A 21660-nucleotide genomic window follows, 5' to 3' on the forward strand; every position below is an offset into this window, starting at 1 on the left:
ATGAAAAAATTGTTAAGAAAAAAACCCCAATACTATCACAAAAATAAGTAGAAAATTAAAAAAAAAACAATTAAAAGAAAGCAATAAAACTAAAAACTTCAAACCGGAGAAAAAAAATCACGAACAAAAGAAATTCCACTATGTGAAGAATTATTACAGTTACACACAAATCTATTTCCGACTCTTATAAAAGCACTTACATTATACCAAGCTATAGCTCGTGTAATGTGGTTGGAGTCCATTCCTTTCTTGAACTTTTTTTATTATATTAATATTTTGTCAAAATTCAAGAGAAAGGTCACTTCTGGACTTCCATTTCGAGCAAGGAAGCAAGGGCGGAGTTCGTAGATGAGCAAAACAATTAATGTTCGATGGAAATTAGAGATTTAAGCACAACGATCAGATATTATAAAATGAGGTGCCCTGGAGTAGATTCAGACGAGACTATTAGAAATTAGTTTATATTTTGTTATACAGGTAGTTAAATGGTTAGTCATTGTTGTAATTATGCCTATTTATAAGCCTCTTTTGGTTAATAAATGATATAGCAGATTTATTTACACTGCTTTAATATGGTATCAGAGAAAATTAAAACTCTTTGACTTTTCGTTTTCCCTCCAGCCATTTTTTTCTCGTGACTTTTCTTCTTCTCGGGCCGATCTCGCTCCCCGACCTTCCGGACGCTAACGCTGATCTTGCTCGCCTCTGTCCACAGTGTCGAGCACCACCGGTGAGCGCCAATTTTTCGTTCTCCTTCTTCATCTGAAATGACGATCATGACCAGATCCGACGACCCAACCTCATACGGAAACTCTAACTCCATGAAGAATGTTCGAGCTTCCCCATCTTCCATTCTTGAACAATATCAGAACCCTTACTTTCTTCATCCCTCAGACAGCACCAGCCTTGTGCTCGTTTCCAATCTTCTTACGGAATCGAATTACGACTCATGGAGTCAGGCGATGAAGATCGGGCTCACTGTCAAGAATAAACTCGGCTTCATCAATGGTGAAATCCCTCGACCTTCCGGTGAGTTACTCAGTTCTGGATCATATTTGTAATGGCATTGTCACCGCGTGGATTCTTAACTCTCTTTCCAAAGAGATTTCTACTAGCATCAACTTTTTCGATTCCGCTCAAGAAATTTGGGTTGATCTGCAAGAACGGTACCAGCATAAAAATCAACCAAGAGTCTTCCAACTACGCCGTGAAATTTCCAACTTATCCCAAAATCAAGATTTTGTTACCACATATTATGCCAAGCTGAAAACGTTGTGGAATGAACTCATCTCCTACCGCCACCCATCTTGTTCTTGTGGAAAAGGTGGTGTCAAGAACCTACAAACTTACTTCTAAACAGAGTATGTTATGGCTTTTCTCATGGGTTTAAACGATTCATCTGCTCCTATCAGATCTCAGTTGTTACTAATGGAACCAGAACCATCAATCAATCGGGCCTTCTCTCTAGTTGCACAGGAGATTGACCAGAAAGCTTATTCTTTATCCTTTGGCAATGCGATATCTTCATCTAATGCCACTGCTCTCCTTGTGAAAAATGGTTCTTCTGTTTCCCACCAGACTGCTCCAAGCTATTCTCGCAACACCAATTAAAATAAGAAGAAGGATAGACCGATCTGCACCCACTGTAATATTCAAGGGCATACTGTTGATCGTTGTTACAAACTCTATGGATATCCACCAGGGCACAAGCTTTACAAACCTCCCGAATCAGCAAGAGCAGATCATTCTGATTCTTTATCCTCTTTAACATCCAAACAATGCCAAGGCTTATTGGCTATGCTTCAGTCCCATCTTAACAAGTCCAAAACAGCCACCATAGCAGCAACGTTCAATAAGGCAGATTCTATCACTCCTACAACTCACGTTGCAGATATTTTTTCCCTTTCTGATATATTTTTTGATCAGTGGATACTTGATTCTGGTGCATCAGCTCATATCTGTCATAATAAGGTCCTATTCACTACTCTAAGACAAATTAAACCGACAACTGTTACTTTGCCTAATCAGTCTCAGCTTCTGGTTGAATTTGTTGAGGATATTCAAATCAGTACATATATCATGCTACAGAATGTGCTATATATATCAGATTTCTGTTTCAACTTAATTTCCATAAGCTCTTTAACTTCCTATATACTTGTCATGGTCACTTTTTTTAGCGATTTTTGCCTCATTCAGGACAAGTACTCTTTGAAGACGATTGGCAAGGCTAACAAATGGAATGGATTATACTTGTTGCAAGCATCAGTTGATAAGTCCTTACATTCATTTTTACATACTACAGAACTTGTTTGTTCTTCCACTACTACATTCTCTGCTTCTACTTGGCATAATCGGCTTGAACATCCATCATATAAACATCTTAGTTTCCTAAAAGACATTTTACATGTAGACATGGATAGTACTTGTAATAAATGTATGATTTGTCCTCTAGCAAAACAAAAACGACTGTCGTTTTAATGCCATAATAGACTTGTTGCTCATGCTTTTGATCTTATACATTGTGACATTTGGGGCCTTTACAATGAACCTACTCACATTGGATATCGTTACTTCTTAACACTAGTTGATGATTATTCTCAGTACATTTGGGTTTTTTTGATGAGGAACAAAAGTGAAGCTATTACTATTGTCTCTTGCTTCTTTCAATTGATTGAAACTCAATATGGTTTTTCCATAAAAGCTTTTCGATCGGATAATGCACCAGAACTAGCCTTTACTGATTTTTTTGCTGCCAAAGGTGTTCTCTATCAGTTTTCTTGTGTTGAACGGCCTCAACAAAATTCGGTAGTAGAAAGAAAACATCAACATTTGTTAAATGTTGCACGATCTCTGTTATTTCAAGCTAGGTTACCTATCTTGTTTTGGTGAGAGTGCATATTGACCGCATCTTATTTGATCAACCGCATTTCATCTCATATCTTGTCCTGGCAAACACCTTACTATCGTTTGACTGCTGAACATGCTGACTATACTTCACTATGAACTTTTGGTTGTCTTTGTTTTGCCTCTACTTTACCTTCTCACAGGACCAAGTTTCAGCCTCGGGCCATTGCCTCTGTTTTTTGGGATATCCCACTAGCATCAAGGGCTATCGCTTATATGACATTGAGAAGAAGCAATTCTTTATTTCAAGGGATGTTGTGTTTCATGAAGACATATTCCCTTTTCATCAAATCAGTTCTCAAGCTTAGGTACTTGACCCTTTTCCTGATCTAGTTTTACCATTATCACTTCCATTTTCAAGTGATTTATCCAGCAGTGAAGCCTTTTCATCATTTGCTTTTGCTACTCCTGAGCTTTCTGACCAGCTTACTTCACATGACGTTTCTCAACCTACTACTCCCTTTGTTCCCTTTGCACCTGCTGATGATGATGCTGTAGACACTGATCAGCCCCATCTGTCTTGACAATTCTTCTCACTGTCGCCGCTCTACAAGGACGACTAATCCACCCTCATATCTCAGGGACTATCATTGCAACCTCATTTTACACAATCATTCTCAGCAGACTGTTATTAAGTATCCTTTGCAAGCTGTTTTATCTTATGACAGACTGCATCCTCTCTACAAGATGTTTGACCTCAATATCTCAGCCGCATATGAGCATCAGTTTTATCACCAGGCTGTCCCTCATGAACATTGGCGTCAAGCTATGTTCGATGAACTTCTAGCAATGGAAACCAACCGTACTTGGTCTGTTGTGCCCTTACCTCAACACTCTATTGGATACAAATGGATATTTAAAATCAAGTATCGTGCAGATGGGACCATTGACCGCTACAAGGCACGGTTAGTAGCCAAGGGATACAAGCAGCAAGAAGGCCTCGACTACATTGAGACATTTTCTCCTGTTGCCAAGCTTGTTACTGTCAAAGTACTTCTTACGGTTGCAGTCTCAAAAGGTTGGTCTCTACTTCAACTAGATGTTAATAATGCTTTCTTACATGGTGATCTAGTTGAAGAGGTATACATGGATCTACCCTTGGGTTACAAGCACAATGTTATTCACAAACAGGGGGAGCATCTTGTTTGTTGCTTGCATAAATCCATATATGGCCTTAAGCAAGCATCACGCCAATGGTTTGACAAGATCTCCAAGGCACTCCTTTACTTGGGATTTTCTCAGTCCAAGTCCGATTACTTCTTATTCGCTCGAGGTTCTGCTCAATCCTTTGTTGCTTTGCTTGTTTATGTTGATGACATAGTCATTACCGGTGCTTTTTTACCTGTACTACATGAGATTAAAGATCATCTGCATGAGGTCTTCAAGCTCAAAGACTTAGGGTCTTTTGGGTATTTCTTGGGCCTTGAAATTGCAAGATTGTCTCAGGGTATTTTTCTATCACAACGGAATTATACATTGCAGCTCCTAGCATATCATGGTTTGTTGGCTTGTAAACCAGCTCCTCTACCTCTTGATCCGGCTTTAAAGCTCCAATTTGATGTTGGTACCTTCCTTCCTGATGCAACATTGTATCGGAGACTCATTGGAAGACTGCTATACTTGACTATTTCTCGGCCCGACATAGCTTTTTCTATCCATAAGCTCAGTCAGTTTGTTGCTCAACCTAGATAACCTCATCTTGATGCTGCCATGTCCTTACTTAAGTATTTGAAAGCTTCTCCGGGCCAAGGTATTCTGCTACAACCTGTCCACATATTCCAATTAAAGGCGTATTCTGATGCTGATTGGGGATCTTGTCCTAATTCAAGGAAGTCTATAACCGGTTTCTGCATCTTCTTGGGTGATTCCATAATTAGTTGGAAAGCTAAGAAGCAGTCTACGGTATCCCGTTTTTCTGCCGAAGCTGAATACCGAGCTTTAACTGCTACTACAAGTGAATTGCTATGGGTTGAACAACTTCTTCATGAGCTTTCGGTACCTTTTATTCATCCCTCTTTAATCTACTATGATAATGAGGCTGCTGTCCATATTGCTGAAAATCTGGTTTTTCATGAAAGGACGAAGCACATTAAAATTGATTGTCATTTTTTCCGAGATCACATTGTTCGTGGCAATGTCAAACTTCTTCCCATCTGGTCTCACTTGCAGCTTGCTGATATCTTCACCAAGACTTTGCCCAAAACTTTGTTTTTCTCCTTACTATCCAAGATGGGTATTCTTGATATAACCACACCATTTTGAGGGGGAGTATTAGAAATTAGTTTATATTTTGTTATAATTTTTGTTATACGGGTAGTTAAATGGTTAGTCACTGTTGTAATTATACTTATTTATAGGCCTCTTTTGGTTAATAAATGATATAACGGATTTATTTACTCTGCTTTAATAGAGACTTGAAAACTTAGCACACTGAGCTTCAGCTTTTGCTTTGTTCATGGCTTCTAATCCCGGGATCCTCACTGTTTGGCCATGGACGCCTCTCGGGACCTTCAAGGTATTTCTCATCTCCTCTCACTTTTTTCTTTCTTTTTTTGTTGCGTTCCTCCGTCGTTCACGATATTTTTTCGCACATTATGCTTCTTGCCCGCCAACTGTTTGTGAAAATGTAGAATAGAACATTACGCTAATGAACCTCTGATCTAGATTCATCGATGATCAAACATCTTTAAATCATTATTTCTTTTTCTTTTGAATTATGATTTTCTATGTATTTTGAAATTAATGTGTAGTCTTTTTGGTTTGTAGTATGTGATTTTGGCGCCATGGGTGATTCACAACATTTATAAGTATGTGGTGAAGGATGAAACAGAGAGGGACATTTCATCTCTTGTGCCTTTTCCATTTCTTTTGTGGAGAATGATTCATAACCAGATTTGGATCTCTCTGTCTCGTTATCGAACTGCTAAAGGCAGTGCTCGTATCCTCGACAAGGGCCTCGAATTCGATCAAGTCGACAGATAAAGAAATTGGTTCGTCTTCTCAATCTAACTATTAAATCATTATCATTTAGCTCCCTATAAATTTCTATTGTTTTAACCATTTGTTTTTATTTATGAATTTTGACGTTTCTTTTGAAAAGAAAAACACAATTTTAAAAGACAAGAGATCAAGAAATTAAAAACCAACATCTCCATTGATAACTATTTAGTTTCTAGTTTTTTATTTTCGAAATTTGAAGTTATAAACACTACTTCCACCTCTGATTTGTTTATTTTATAATCAACTTTCTATCAATGATTTTAAAGACTTAACCCAAGTTTTTATAATTGAAAAAATGAAAAATAAATAGTTTTCAAAACTTAGTTATGTACGTATAATTTGACTAATAATTCAAATGTTTAATTAAAAGGTAATAGTTAAAATACTGATATAATTAAATTTAACATAACCCATTAACTTAAATTTTCGTGTCAATCAAAGATTTAACATGGTATCAAAATAAGAGGTCTTGTGTTCAAATCACGACCTAAATGATTTAAGTTGATTGATAAAGAATTGAATGTTGTTGTGTGTGGACAGGGACGACCAAATATTGTTGAACGATTTGATATTTTACATAGTGAGCAATGTAGTGGTGAAAGCTTCGAATCTACCTCTATGGAGGACAGATGGAATGGTTATTACATTTATGCTACATGCTGGTCCAGTGAAATTTCTTTATTATTGGTTTCACAGAGCTCTCCACCATCATTATCTCTATTCTCACTACCATTCTCACCACCATTCTTCTATTGTTACTGAGCCAATTACTTGTAAGTCATTCTCACTTCACTTTTGTATTTTTTAAACTTATACTTGGGCCAATTTCATAGTCGAATTTAAAAAGTAATATTAAATTTGTTCAGGCCAGTTTGGTAACCATTTAGATCATGTTAATAATTTAGGTATTTTTTGATAATTATTTTATTTTTGATTTTTGAAAAAATTAAGCCCATTAACACTCTTTCCACCGCTTATTTTATTTTATTTTTTTTAAAATTTTTGTTTTTTTGGTTATCTACTTTTTGCCAATATTTTAAAAAACCAAGTGAAAATGTGAAAACTAAAAAAAAGTAGATTTTAAAAACTTGCTTTTGTTTTTGGAAATTAGTTAAGGATTCAATTTTTGTAATTCAGAAAGATGCAAACTGTCAAGAGTAAGGGAGAGAAAATAAGCTTAATTTTAAAAAAACAAAAAACAAAAAACAAAATGGTTAGCAAAGGAGATATTATTTTTTATAGTTTTGAAAATTAAGTATATAAATACTTTTCCCATTTCTAAAATTTCTTGCTTTGTTAGCTATTTTTACCAATGCTTTCTAAAACCAAGTCAAGTTTTGAAAACAAAAAATGTAGGCCTCATTTGATAACCATTTCATTTTCGTTTTTATTTTTTGAAAATTAAACTTATAAACACTCTTCCCACTTCTATTTCTTGCTTTGTTATCTATTTGTTACGAATGTTTTCTAAAATCAAGATAAGTTTTGAAAACAAAAATTGTAAGTTCTGTTTGATAACAATTTGATTTTTAGTTTCTTGTTTTTGAAAATTAGGTCTATAAACACTATTTCCACTTCCAAATTTATTCTTTTCTTATCTACTTTTTATCAATGGTTTAAAAAACTAGGCCAAAATTTGAAAACTAAAAAAAAGTAGATTTCAAAAACTTGTTTTTATTTTTGGAATTTGACTAAGTATTCAATCATATTGTACTTAAGAAAAATGCAAATCATTGTAAGAAATAAGGAGGAAATAGACTTAACTTAAAAAAAATGGTTACCAAACGGGGTCGTAATTTTTGTTTTTAGAATTTGACCAAGAATTAATTTTTTTTTTTACTTAAAAAGAATGCAAAAACATTGTAAAAAATTGAGAAGAAATATAATTAATTTAAAAAAACCAAATAGTTAGCGAATGTGGTTTTAGTTTTCATAATGTGATTGGTGATAATATTTTCAAAAGTTAGTAACAAAGGGAAAAAAAGAAGGATGAAAATAGTGTTTATAAATTTACAGATTAAAAATAGAAAAACAATATTTTTTAGTTCAATAATTTCAGATGTGGGAGATTGGACTATATTGATATTTTTCGTCGTAATTGATTTCTCATGCACTAAGCTCGGATTGGATTAGGGAAAAAAAAAAAACAGTTACCAAATAATATAACCTAACTTTGTTTTCTCACAATTTTGTTTCAATGGTTTTCATCTTTATTAAATAACATTTTAATAGTCGAATTATCATATGCCATTTTTGTTGATTTGAACTAAAAATAATTTTTTTTAGTTCTAGTTAATTAATGTGAGGATAGAATCTACCTTCTTGTGGAAGTAACTCCATCATTTTTTATGAAAATGAAAGATCAATTTTTTGGAAAAAAAAAAAGATAAAATGTATTAAATATTTAAAATATGAAGAAAACATTTATAGAGATTGCCCCCCTAACCATTCAAATATTCAAATTCTTTTGTAGTAATTTTTTTTTTAGAAAAGAAATAATAATAACGTCATTTTAGGAAGTACATAATATTAATGGAAGAAAACTCAAAACAATCTTAATATGTCAAAGCACTACTCTTTTCCACAGTTAATTCTACTCTTCCCATGCCCTTTTAAGCTGCATCACTATTCTAAAGTTCAAAAATGTCTTTCAAATGTTGTATATATATGCTCATAATTTCCTTTTTGTTTTCATTTTTCCTCATAAAAAAGATTGTCAACATTTTATTCACCAAAAGTGATGATTATTAAACTATGAGTAATAATTAGACTGCACATAATTCTTATATTCCCCACTATTAACCACAAAAAAAATAGAATTAGAAAAGAATTATTTTTTTAAAAAAAAACAAAAACGTCACGTGACAATATTTCATTAGATAATACTTGAGATGTACTAAGATAGGTGCATTCAAGGGAATACCCAAATTTTTTTCTTAAATTATTGTTGTGACAATATATTTGATTATATAGACGTGCCACTCGAATATTATTAGACATGGAAATTACCATAATCTATTTCATACACACACATATATATAACAACATTCCTTTTAAAAAAATTTGAACTTATCTGTTTTAATGAAAAGACCCAAAAAAGAGATGTTAACACATTAAAAGTAAAATCGAAACGGTTTAAATAACATTTTAGTCCTATACTTTCAATTGTCAAATTTTAATCTCTATACTTTGAATAAATCTTAAATTTAGTCCTCAATGTTAGTTGATTGTTATTTTTTTTTAAAGATTTTTTTGTTATCTATGTCATTTTTGTTAAAAATTTTAAAATATCTTCCCATATTTTATTTTCTCGCATGAAAGTTATTATTATTATTTAATCAATTTTGGTAAAAATTAATTTTGAGAGACTAAATTTAAGATTTATTAAAATACGATGATAAAATTAGACAATTGAAAATATAAAAAACTAAAATCAAATAAACTTGAAAGTTTGGGGACCAAAATCGTATTTTGATTCAGTCAAAAATTTTAAAAGATGTTTAACAACTTAATTAAGAATCACGGAAAAGAAATAGTTGCGTAGGTAGTGTAGTTTTAAATAATAAAGCTATATGGATATTAAAAAAAATGATTATATATATTTAGAATTAAAAGAAATGATTAAGATTGGAATTAGTAGGTAATTATAGTAGAGGAAGAATGTAGTTTATTTATGATAAAGATAATAATGATATTTAATATAAGTTGGAAATGGCAGCTGTGATACATCCATTTGCAGAGGAATTGGCATATTTCATTCTGTTTGGCATACCTTTTACGGCGGCATTGTTGAGTGGAACAATGTCGGTAGTAGTTTATGTTGTTTATATTACTTACATTGACTTCATGAACAATATGGGACATTGTAACTTTGAGTTCATCCCTAATCGCCTCTTCATCCTCTTTCCTATTCTCAACTTCCTCATCTATACTCCATCGTAAGTTCCTCTATCTCCTTTCTATAATTATTTGATTTTTCAATTTCTTCTGCAACTTTTTATGACGGTTTTCATCTTATATGTTTTTTTTTTAAAAAAAATCATAGCCAATTTTTGGGGAAAAAAAAAACTTGATATAGAAGTAGTGTTTACCAACTTAGTTTTCAAAAACTAAAATAAAAACACTAAGACACTACTTGATTATCATTAAGACCCCATTCGAAAACCATTTTGTTTTTTAAAAATTATTTGTTTCTCAACCTTTAGAAAAATAAATTCTTACCACAATTATCATCTTTCTTAGGTAAATCTTTGAATTTTTAGTCAAATTTCAAAGATAAAAATAAGTTTTCACTAGATTTAAGATTTATTGAAAGTATGTTAATTAAAATTGGACAATTAAAAATACAAAAACTATAATTGAATAAGCTTTAAAATATAAAGATCAAAATGTTATTCTAACCTTAAATTTTTTATTTTTGGATTTTGATTTTTTAAAAATGGAAAAACATAAAGTTATGATAAAAATTATCGAAAATAAAAATAGAGTCTTTTCAACCTTAATTCTCCAAATAAGAGAATAAGTGAGTGACTTGTACTCCTCGCGTCATGTTATCATCCTTGGAATCTCTTTATGACTCCTATATTTATTTATTTTCAATAATCTTTATGATAAAATTAGGTATTTCAACAAAATAGGTATATACATGATCAAGTTAAATTACACCATTGGAATTCAAACTTTTTTGAGTTGTGCTTGAACTTAAATTTTTTAATAGATTTGTTATGTTTAATAGATCATTATTAATCCTAAAAAATTGTTTGAATAGTCTGTGAACTGATCTAAATTTTAGGCCTAATAGATATTTGAGTTTTCATTTTTGTATTTAATAGGTTTTAATTTATAAAATAGTTTTAAAGTTTAGACACTATAATTTTGGTTTTGTATGTAATAATAGATTTGTGAATTTATAACCTCAAAAATAAAACTTGATATTATTATTTTTTTAAGAAAATTGTTTAAGTTACATAATGGATACTTTCTTAATTTTACATTTGAAATGGCAGGTTTCATTCGTTGCATCACACGCAATTCCGAACCAACTACTCCCTTTTTATGCCTTTTTACGATTATATCCACGGCACATTGGACAAATCTTCGATACTCTTCACAAAACAATCTCTCCTAAAACAAGAAGAGGTTGCTGACGTGGTCCATCTGACTCATCTCACAACTCCCGAACCCATCTACCATCTACGGCTTGGATTTGCCACGCTGGCATCCAGGCCCTACACCTCCACGTGGTATCTGCGGTTGCTGTACCCCATCACCTTAGGGTCCATGCTGCTGACGTGGATATACGTCCGTACATTTGTCATCGGGAGGGACAAGATTGATGAGCTTAAGATGCAAACGTGGGCCATCCCCAAGTATAAATTTCAGGTGACAATTATTTAACGCTAAATTATATATAACAAAATACCTTCAAATTTTAGATGGTACTTCTAACAGCTGCATTATTATCTTTTCATATATATTTTAAAACTATCTTTAAATCAGATTTTCCCCTTTAATAATGTAATGATTCAAATTTTCTTTGAACATGTCTTAATTTTGAAAAGAATTTCTATCTTAAGGATAATTCTGAAATATTTATGAAAATTTATGATTAACATTGCAACTTTTAAAAATACTAGTTGAAAGATACGTGTGATGCACGTGACTAAAATTTTTCATGACAATGTTTTAAGACATAATTTAAATTTGATAGATATTCATTGAATTAAATTAGTAAATGCTTAATATGAAATGAAATAATTAAAATATAAAATTATATAATTGGAACAAAATTTGGGAAGTAAAATTGGTGGAGAGTGACATAAGAATATAAATTACTTTTATTATGGGATAGTTCTTTGATTCACTTTTTTGATAAAAAAAAATAAAGAAAAAAATAATATATTTCATAAGAATTATATACCTCCATTCAATAAAAAAAAAGTAAATAAATATTTAATAATTTTGATATTGAATAAAGAAAATTCTCTTTGTAATCAAAATTGAATTTTTTTCCTATTATATTAGGATCCAATATATTAAATCATTTTTTTAAAAAATTATAATAACTAAATCTTCTCATGTTTTTATGATTTTTTTAACTATTACTCGGATTTACTTTTTTAATTTGTTGAAAACTGATTTTGATGATTTTTTTCGTATCCGACTAACATATGAATTTTTGAAAAGAAAACTAAAAAAACAACAAAGTAAAAAACTATGGTTAGATTAAAATGTCTATTTAGAAAAATAAGATTACCTTCATATTTTAATTTATTTATTCTAAAATATAAAACTTCAAGAACTTTTAACATTTAAATACAATTAATAAATATATAAAATTATTATAGTAAGTAAGGATACAAGAAAAGATAGATGAATCAAATTCAAATAGAAATTGATTTAGTTGAATTATTGAATTAGAATAAAATTTGTGAAATATAATTGATATGGAAGTGACACGATAATATAAAATATTACTTTAATTATGGGGTAGTTCTTTGATGGTTGCTTTTTGGAAGTAAAAGAAGGAAAAAAAATATTTCATAAAAACATTAAAGGAAAAATCTCATTGTAAACAAAATACATATGCATGGAATACAATTTTATTTTGACATTTTTTTCTTTGATGATATGGACAATTTTTGTGAATTTTATCTCAAAATTTGATAAGTGAAATTGTTTTTTTATCATTAAGATCCTAAATCATAATTTTTTTAAAAAAAATTATAATAACTAAATCTTCTCATATTATTGTTTTAATATTTTTTTTTTATTATTATTCAAAATTAACTTTTTGAGTTGATTGATACATGATTTTAACAAATCTTTCTTTAAGTATACCACTAAGTTAAGAATTTTAAAAAAGAAAAGTATAAACAACAATGCCAAAAACAATGATTAGGGGAAAAAACTACCTTCATACTTTAAATATTTTAATTTTTTCTTAAAATATAAAACTTTTTTTTAACATGTAAATACAAAAAGAATTATGACTTCAATATTTCTTTAACAAGAAATTAATAATTTGTTGTATGTTAATGAAAATGGGCAATTTAACCAAACTTTGAGTAATAAATCAAACATTAAGTTTAAAAAATTAATCAAATAATGCTCACAAAAAGAACTATGTATATGATAATAATAGAAAAATAAATTTGAAAATTTGAACTTACCAATTTTAAAAAATAAAATAAAAAAGGACTAAATCTATAATGGTGAATTGAACTAAAATATCTATAATTATGGATTAGAATTGAGAGTGGGAAGAATCTATAATATCTATAGAAAGAACTATGTGTATACAATAATAATTTGGAAATAAATTTGAAAATTTTAACTTACTAATTTTAAAAACTTAACAAAAGAAGATTGACTAAATTTATCATGGAAGATTGAACTTAAACATCTCCAATAATGGATTTAGAATTGAGAATGAGAAGAATTTGTAATGCTCGTAGAAAGAACTATGTATACAATAATAATATAGATATAATAAAATTGGAAATTAGCCTCTACATAGAAAAACAAAGAAATAAAATTTAGATTTGGATTTAGATTAGAGATTTCACAAATTATTCAATTTTAAATCACAAAAAGGAGGCCAATGTCATACTTCACCATCTTTACAATTCTTTTGCATCGAGTGAGTTACCAATATATATCAAACACAATCGTAACAAACAATCACATGAAACGGTGGGAGTAAATAAAATTTGTGATAAGTAGTAACTAACTAAGAGATTGAAGGATATAATAGGAATTTACTTAAATTTGAAGGGCAATATGAGAAATTAAAGATTCTCATATGTCCCATTTAATATAGTATAGATATAGATATAGATAAAGATAAGAATATTATTTAAATAAATGTTAGAAGTATGACGGTAAATTTTATACAATATTTAATGAAATTTCTATCAAAATTATTTTTCAAAAAAATTCGTGCTTATATATATATATATATATGTTTTTTTTTTTTTTTATTAGATATCGTTTTTTCATGTAACAAAATAACTCGTTTGAAACAATAGTTTTAATTAGAATTGGTTCCAAAAGAAAAATAGAAGAGGCCAAAAGAGAATATTTTATTATATTCCTGTGTTGTTCTTACGGTATTTTTTTTCAGTTTATTTGCTAATATATAATCAATCCGTCATTAATTTTTAAGATATAATTTGATTCAAACGTGTTATATTTCAAATTTAATATAAGTATTAAAAAAAACTGGGTTTTAAAATTCTGAAAAGTAATACAATATATTCTAAACAGATTCACTCTCTAACGAATTTCTTTAAAAAATATATATTTTTTTGGAAAAAGAATTTCGTTTCATTTTTCCTTCGTATTTATTATCTTTTTTAATACAAAAATCATAAGAATGAGAGATCGAACTTTCGATCTGGAGGGAAGCTTCTAGTACGTACTTACTAACAAACCATTTTTAAAAGAATGGAAATGGATGAACTTTTTATTCTTAAAAAAAATTGTGGCTAGTAAAACAGTATCAAGTATTTTCTCAATTATTTTACAAAATAACCCCTAAAATTTCCCAATAATTCTCAAAAGCTGGCCACAGAAACCACATTTTTTGTTCTATTCTGTTCCTTTCATTGGACAGTCCTATCACATATATATATAATTAATCTTGATTTATGAATAATTAATGACATTATAGTTTAATTAATATCTGTGCAGTTCTTGCTTCAAAGGCAACCAATAAACAACTTGATTGAAGAAGCCATAATCAAGGCAGATCAAAAGGGTTGCAAAGTACTTACTTTAGGCCTCTTGAATCAGGCAAGTTATTTACATATTCATATATTTCAATTAGTCCTTATTACTTAAAAAGTTTGCATTTTAGTCCTCGACCTTTTTACATTTTTTTTAATAATTAAACCATCTTTTGTTGGTGGATATTAGAGAAATTGGGCTACGTAAAGAGAAAAAGAGGTTAAACTTTTTCTTTTTAATGTGATTAATTCCTTATCTAGATTTTTCTCAAGTTAATAAGTATCATATATAAACTTATCATCATCCCACTTTAAAATTCTCCAACAAAACTAATATAATTGAAAAGTGTTAAAACGAACATGACTAAATTAATTTTTTTATATAAAAATTGAACCGGTTTAAATACTACTTTGATCTCTATAATTTTAGTTTTAATTTATTTTGATTCATATACTTTCAAAAATATTACTTTGGTCCCTGTTTTTTAATTTTGGTTGATTTTAGTTCTTATATTTTGAAAATATTTATTTTGATCCTTATACTTAAAAAAAATGATCATTTTAATCCATTCTTACTTTAATAATCAAAATAAATTAAATTGGAAGTATAAGATTCGAATGAAGATTTTGCCAAAATTGGCCAAAACCAAAAAGTAACATTTAAATCCAATTAAATATATAACATATATTTGGATTCCTTAAAAGTTAAAACTAACAAAAAAAAAAAAAAAAAAAAAAGAAATTTGCAGGGAGAGGAGATGAACAAACATGGAGCACTATATATACAAAGAAACCCTAAACTAAAAGTGAGGATTGTGGATGGGAGTAGCTTGGCTGTGGCTACAGTGCTTAATAATATTCCCAAATTTGCAACTCAAGTCCTCCTCACAGGAAAAATTACAAAGTTGGCCTTTGCATTTTATCATTCCCTTTCCAAAAGAGGCATTCAAATTGCTGTTTTGAATTAACAACATTACAAAAAGCTCATCAAACCTTCTAATAATACCAACAACAACAACTTTGAAGCCACTATAGTCCTTTCAACTGGTTCCTCTCAAAATGTGAATACTTCCCTAACTCAAGTACTTTCATTTATTCAAGTTACAATACTATATGCTAATATAACATCGATTTTGCCTCAAAACCTAACCCACTAGGATTCGTTTGGTAATGATTTCGTTTTTAATTTTTTGTTTCTGCTTGTTTTCTCCTCACATTTCTTGAAAAAAAACACTTGGAATTCTTGGTCAAATCCTAAAAAATAAAAGAAAGTTTTTGAAAACTATAATTTTAGGGCATGTTAGTAGCTATTTGGTTTTTGAAAATTAAGCCTATAAATACTCTTTTGACCTCTAAGTTTCTTTGCTTAATTTTCTATTTTCTACCAATGTTTTAAAAAACTAAGTCAAGTTTTGGGAAAAAATAGTTTTAAAAACTTGGTTTCGTTTTTGTAACTTGGCTAAGAATTCAACTCTTTTACCAGAAAAGATGAAAACCATCTTAAGAAATTAAGAGGAGGTAGACTTAATTTTAAAAAACCAAATATTATCAAGTGGAGAAGTACTTTTTCCCCTTTTTAAAATTTGGCTTGATTTTTTATTGTATTAATAGATAATGGATAGCAAAATATGAAAACTTATTGGTAAAAGTAGTGTTTATAAGCTTAATTTTCAAAATCATATTAAACTTCATTTATTATTTATTGATTTATTGTAGTGGATCACATTTAATGATGAAATTGATTTAATTATTATACAGATATGGTTGGTGGGAGATGGAATTAAAGATGAAGAACAATTAAAGGCTCCAAAAGGAACAATTTTCATTCCCTTCTCTCAATTCCCTCCAAAGATTGTACGCAAAGATTGCTTCTACCACTTCACCCCTGCATTGAAGGCTCCTCCTTCCATTGAAAATGTTCATTCTTGTGAGGTATGCCCTAAAAACAAATTACTTCAAACCCTACTCGACATGTCGTTAAAAGCCATGTCATCCTCGTTGATTAAAAATTAAATTTCTTTAGCTAAGTTAGCTAAGTGATACAAGGTTGATAATCGTTTATAGAATTGGCTGTCGAGACGAGTGATTAGTGCATGGCGTGTTGCGGGCATGGTGCATGCGATGGAAGGGTGGACGGAGCACGAGTGCGGCAACGCAATGTTTGACGTCGAGAAGGTCTGGCAGGCGAGCCTTCGACACGGTTTTCAGCCTTTGGAAATGCCATGTACTACTACTACCTAGCTATGGTTCTTTGTAGTTTCTAGTTAATTTATATACTATGTTTAGCTGAAGTTATATCGATTTCTACATAAAAAGCCTTAAGAATAGACATATTTTTTTTTTACAAAAACCTATTGGCCTCTCTATTTTCATTAATATTGACCATTCACAATTTAGCCATCACCACGTTATATATATATATATGTTTATTTATTTATGTATTTCTTTCTCTTCCATGCATACTCTCTCTTTCCCATGCATGTTCTCTCTCCCCCATGCGTATGCTCTCTCTCCCCCATGCGTATGTTCTTTCTTCCCCAGTAATATATTTCATATATTCTCTCCCCCATAATTCACACCCATTTCTTCCTCTTCTCTTTCTTTTCTCCTTCCCCTCCTCTCTTTTCTCCTTCCTGCAATGTGAGTTGTAGGCTAAACGATGGCGTGGGGTGAATTGATGGCTCGACACGAGGTGACACAAATGACTTGGAACGAATCAATGGCGCGGACAGCGTGGAGCGAATCGACGGTGACGGGTTTGTTGGAGTTGATGCCCTAAATCTCGTAGGATCATGTAGTTTGTAAACATCTGTATGAACAAACAATTATGATGTAATAATATAAGATATTTTCTTCACAATTATCTATGAAATATGAAATATTTTAGTTGCATTAACCACAAACCAATAAACTAAGATTCCTGGTTATCGTTGTGACTTAAGTATATATGTGGAGACATACAAGTGGATCATGCCTTAAGTGATAACCTAAATGGTCTGTAGTATATAGATAAAGGAGGGAAACCTTATCCTGGTGACACTACGGATATGACCCGCTTTGTAGATATTATAAGTGTTGTAAAGTGCTACAGATGGTCTGATCCTGATCATTCATGTGGAGAAATGCGAGCAAATATGTCCTATACATAGGAGTTTATATAAGACCGGACCACGAAATTTTTAGTCTCGTTATATAACGTCGCTCATGATAAAGACTTTCATTTCACTAGGATTTTTGGGATTCGTCTGATTTGGAAGCGGGGAACTTCGCTACATAAGATAGAATTCACTCATTCCCCGAAGTAGGGGTAAGTAGATAGATTGTTCCCTTAAGAGCTGATTCCAAGGCTTGAACGATGTAGCGCCACACACTTTCTCATGGCCCGAGAAGTGTTCATTTATAGTAGGACTATAATGTATTATTCATTAGAGGAATCAGTGGTACTTAAGGAGTTAGATGTAACTGTTGGGATAATTGGTGTCCTAATTTTCCCGGAGTCTCGTTGTTTGTAATATACACATTGTTTATGAATAAAATAAGTGTTATTTTATTCTGACGATACTCATATCCAATAAACAAAACTACATGGTTATCATATGTAAACTTAAGAGTGTATATGAGATATACAAGTGGATCATGCCTTAAATAATAACCTAAAAAGATCTGTAGTATAAGGATTAAGGTGGGATACCTGATCCTGGTGATACCACGAATACGATCTGCTTTTGTAGAGGTTTGCAAGTGTTGTAAACCACTACAGATGGTAGATCTTGACCATTCATTTGGAGACATACGAGCGGGGGTGTCCTATACAAATATTTTGTATAAGACCAGACTACAAGATGATTCGTCTCTGTATATAACGTCGTTGATACTAGAGACTTACATCTCATCTAAATGACCATAGGTGACATGACCTTAATCCTGAGTGTTTTGGGAACTCCAGCCTTTGAGGGTGATCCTTTGATTAGTATGAGTGAGAGTGGCCAGATTGCCAACTCAACATGCCTATCATTTTGGGGACTTGTCTGATTTGGGAGCTAGATACTCAGTTGCACAAGATGGAATTCACTCCTTCCCCAAAGTAGGGGTAAGTAGATAGATTGCTCCCTTAAAGGCTGATTCTGGAGCTTGAACATAGTAGCCACGACTTCTCTTTGGAAGAGAGGACTCATTCATAGTAGGATTATGACTTATGTTCATTAAATGAATCATTGGTACTTAAGGAGTTAGATATAACTACAGGGGCATAACGATTATTGGTTAAGTTGTACATATGAGCCATCTGTGAAGGGTTGTCGTATTGTTGATGGATTAAGATAGACATATAATATATTTGTGGTAAGGATAGTCTAATTGTCGGTCTTTAATGAAGTGTCTAGCAGTTAACGGATGGTGGATCCTGTGACTAAAGAGTTTAGTCAGTTATTCACGTACTGTTGGAGCTTCGAATACTGGTTCATAAGGTCCCCTTGGTAGCTTAATGGATTCAAGTTGAGGATCAGTTCTTGATATTGATTTGAAATATTCAAATTGACAAGAGGTAATTCGATTATATATGATTTGATCGGTGTGGTGTATGAGATACATCAAGGATTAATGTAAATGATATTTACATTAAGTGCCATGAAATAAAAAAAGAGTTATGGTTTGTATGTTTTATGAGATGAAATATTAAAACTATAAGTTATAAATATAGTATGATAAGTTGGTTATCATATATATTTATAATAATATTAATTATTGGATAATTATCTCTTTTTCTCTAATAACAAATTGAGTGGGAGGTTATTGGTGGTTTCATGGTAACCGTGAGATAAAAAGGAAAAATGTTTTCCTAATTTGGTGAATGTTGATTTGAGATTTCCAATTAAGGAAAGTTCTCACGAAAGATTGTCAAGTAAATAAGATTTACTAAATGACAGCTTGGAGAGACTAGACGATCGTGGAGTGTTTCTACACGATAGACACTCAGTTGGCAAATGAGCTAAACAATCACATAGCTTTAGCTAGACGATCACATAACTTTTGTTAAACAATTGGGTATCGTCCTATACGATAAGCTTTGACATCTCCCACTTGCTCAATCGTTTACACGATTGTTTTCCTCCGGTCTCATCCTTTAACCAAGTCCACATAGAGCCTACACTCTAGATTCTCATACTGAGAATATCAAGGTAACCTTTTCAGTGGTGTTATACTCAACTTGACACAGTTGAGGTTCTGTGGAGACCGTTCGTGGTGTTCGGAGTGTTCGTGACCTTGGTGATCGCTTTATTCAAGTTTGTTGTGATCGTGCTATGTAGCGGTCGTAGTGTACGAGCATTTGTGTGTTGTCGTGTTGTTGTGATCGAAGGATCTAAAAGATGAGTCTTTAAAGGTATGTTAATTCCTTCCTTTGATCGTGTAGTAAAACATGTTGTAATTTCTGTTTTCCGCATAGCCTATTGTAACCATTTGTGACTATAATTGAAATCCTCGTGGCAAAACGGTAAATTGAGCATGGAAATCCTCGTGGAAATCCATTTGTGACTATACAATTGAAATTTGGAATGATCTTTCCGCTGCTCATGGAAATCCTCGTGGCAAAACGGTAAATTGAGCATATTCAATTGACAACATGGCAGGGTGAGCAAATTCGGTCGACGGTGACGAGGAGAGAGATCCTTGGCGGCCATGATGAAGAAAAAGAAATGAAGATGGAGGGTTATGTATTATAAATTCCATATGAAGATGAACATTATTTTTTCCTATTTTTATATATATTGTGATATATATGTATTTTTTTTAGCTTTTGTAAGAAATTTGATATATACTGTGATATATGTATTCGTTTATTTGACATCAATGAGTTTTTTTTAGACTTATTGTATTATGATATATATATTGTGATGTAAATGAAATTTATGAAGATTTATATACTATAGTATATTTCATATATTGGTTTATACTGTGATTTATGTTAAGTATTGGGTCAATCTCTAATTTATAAATTGTAATATATTTCATATATTGGATAGAATATTTTCAAATACTTAACAAAATGTTCTAAGATATATTTATAATAATTATGAATCTGTCAAAATGTTGTGAAGTATATTTAAAATAGTCATTAATCCGTAAAAAACCCAATAAATTGATATGTACAAATAAACAACGAAATATACTACTTGTACAAGTGAAAGAACAATGGAATACTTCACATAATAACAAAAATCAATATGAAAAACGAAATGGAAAATAAAATCATATCAAATGTCATTTTCTCTCTCCAAATAAAATGGAAAAAAATATATCAAATGCATTTTATCTCCATAATCGAAAAAGGGAAAAATAAAAATAAATGTATTTTCTCTCTTCATAATAAATGCATTATATGGTGATTTATATCGAGCATTGAATTTATATATTGTGGTATATTTCATATATTGGTTAGAATATTTTAAAATTTCTAACAAAATGTTATGAGATATATTTTAAATAGCCATGAATCCGCAGAAAAAAAAACGTGAAACCAATGAAAATAAAAAAAAAAACATTAAATGTATTTTCTCTCTCCAATTAAATTCAACAAATAAATACATTTTCTCTCTCCATTTGAAAATATAAAAAAAATCATATTAAATGAATATTCTCTCTCCATAATAAATGCAGTTTCTCTTTCTATCATTAAGAAAATTTTGAAAATATGGAAATATATATAAAAATCGGGAATAAAAATATAAAAAAATTAAATTTGTCCAAAAATAATATTAAAGTCTTTTTTTTTTAAAAAAAATATCAAATTTAAAGACATTTTTGAAATATAAGACCTAAAGATGGTTTTTTATGTAAAAATTCTAAATAAAAATAGAAAAAAAAATTAATTATCCAAGCTCTCAAGCTACAAGTCTAAAATATTAGGTAAAATTATTTTGTGAACTTTTATTTTTTGTGTCTATTTTATTTTTGAATTTTAAAAATTTTCCTTCAATTTTGTATCTAATAAATTTTTGCATTTTCACTTTTGGTCTAATAAATTATTGAC

General features: G+C 30.6%; 1 pseudogene; it reads left to right on the forward strand.

The window, feature by feature from the left end:
• Positions 1-5095: 5095 nt before the first annotated feature.
• LOC120092902 lies at positions 5096-17418 on the forward strand (annotated as a pseudogene).
• Positions 17419-21660: the final 4242 nt, after the last annotated feature.

Source organism: Benincasa hispida, chromosome 1, assembly GCF_009727055.1.
Source record: "Benincasa hispida cultivar B227 chromosome 1, ASM972705v1, whole genome shotgun sequence".
Lineage (NCBI taxonomy): Eukaryota > Viridiplantae > Streptophyta > Magnoliopsida > Cucurbitales > Cucurbitaceae > Benincasa > Benincasa hispida.